This window comes from Lathyrus oleraceus, chromosome 4 (genome assembly GCF_024323335.1).
Source record: "Lathyrus oleraceus cultivar Zhongwan6 chromosome 4, CAAS_Psat_ZW6_1.0, whole genome shotgun sequence".
Classification (NCBI taxonomy): domain Eukaryota; kingdom Viridiplantae; phylum Streptophyta; class Magnoliopsida; order Fabales; family Fabaceae; genus Lathyrus; species Lathyrus oleraceus.
Window position 1 is genome coordinate 267598846 of NC_066582.1, and position 1769 is coordinate 267600614.

Consider the following 1769-nt stretch of genomic DNA (forward strand, 5'->3'; position numbering starts at 1 on the left):
GACACTTGGTCTCTGTGGTTCGATAATCTTTTATATTACTCTGACGCGTTCGTACACTTGCGAACACCAAGTTTAACAACGCATCAAGTTTTTGGCGCCGTTGTCGGGGACCAATTTCGTCAAATTTCATTTTCCTGTTATTATATCGTTTAGACTTAGGTTATTTCCCGCCCGTCGATGCGAAGAACTCGCAGTACCGAAAGTTTAAGTTTAGTAAATCCTCTGGCGGAACCTGAACGTTACGCTCGCGCACGTTTATTCTTTCATAGAATTAAGAGAGCTATGGCCGAAGATCAAAACCAAAGACCTCTTAAAGATTTCGCTCAACCATCTAACGAAGAACCTAGTTCTAGTATAGTAAACCCAATCATCCCAGCCAATAATTTTGAACTTAAACCATCCTTGTTGCAACTAGTGCAACAAAGACAATTCGCGGGTCTCGCTACCGAGAACCCTAACCAACATTTAAAAATATTTCTTCAATTAGCAGATACTTTTAAAACCAATGTAGCTTCTCCTGAGGCAATACGTTTAAGATTATTCCCTTTTTCCCTCAGAGATAAAGCCCTATCATGGTTAGATTCCCTTCCACCCAATTCCATTACGACTTGGGATAACCTTAGAAGAGTTTTTCTTGCTAGATATTTTCCCCCGAGTAAGACCGCCGTTCTTCGAAACCATATAACTAGATTTACCCAAAACCATGGAGAATCGCTGTTCGAAGCTTGGGAGAGATATAAAGAATTGTTACGAGCATGCCCACATCATGGCTTAGAAAATTGGTTAATCGTTCAAACCTTCTATAATGGACTTCATTATAACACAAAGATGACCATCGACGCTGCCGCAGGCGGTGCTCTGATGAACAAACCTTACCCTGAAGCTAGTACCCTCATCGAAGACATGGCTCAAAACCATCAATCATGGGGAGTCGAACGAGCGACAGTGGAGAAGAAGGAAGCCCAAGGAGGAGTGCATGAACTAAGCTCTATAGACATGATGCAAGCTAAAATGGACGCATTAGCTCTCAAAGTCGAGCATATGTACACGAACCCGAATACTGTAGCCGCAGTTTCGTCGGATTGTGAGATATGTGGAACCCAAGGACACCAATCCGCTGAATGCAGTCTATTGAACGAAACCCACTCTGAGCAAGTAAACTACACCCAAGGGAACCCATATTCAAATACTTATAACCCTGGATGGAGAAATCACCCTAACTTCTCCTATAAAAACAATAACCCTATTCAAAATAATGCACCTCCGAGACCTAGTTATCAAGCCCCTAGATCAAATCAACCTATGCAACCTGTACCATCAAAGCCGAGCCTTGAGAAAATTATGGAAAATTTTATCACCGCTCAAACCCAACAAAACAAGGAGTTCATGAACCAAAACATTCATGTTAACGAATTGATTACTCAGTTAGGAACCAAGGTTGATCAAATAGTTACTCATACCAAGATGCTTGAAACACAGATCTCTCAGGTAGCTTTAAACCAAGCCCATCAGACTACACCTGGAGGACAATTCCCTGGACAACCTCAACAAAATCCGAGAGGACAAGCCAATGCCATTACCCTAAGAAGTGGGAACGCTTATGATGAGCCACCAAACCCAAGACTGAGTGAAGCCGAAACTTCTAAGGAATGTACCAAACCCTCGGACGAAGTAAAGGAACCAGAAGAATCTGAAAACCAGGATGGTCGAGAGAAAGGAGAAGAACCTAAAGATAAAATTTACATACCGCCCCCGCCATATAAACCACT

At 42.3% G+C, this 1769-nt stretch overlaps 1 non-coding gene across 1 annotated transcript; it reads right to left on the reverse strand.

Moving 5' to 3' along the window:
- Nucleotides 1–666: 666 nt before the first annotated feature.
- Nucleotides 667–773, reverse strand: LOC127077775 (small nucleolar RNA R71). Its single transcript, XR_007787548.1, has one exon. It is a non-coding gene; the product is annotated as a small nucleolar RNA R71 (small nucleolar RNA).
- Between the last annotated feature and the right edge of the window lie 996 nt (nt 774–1769).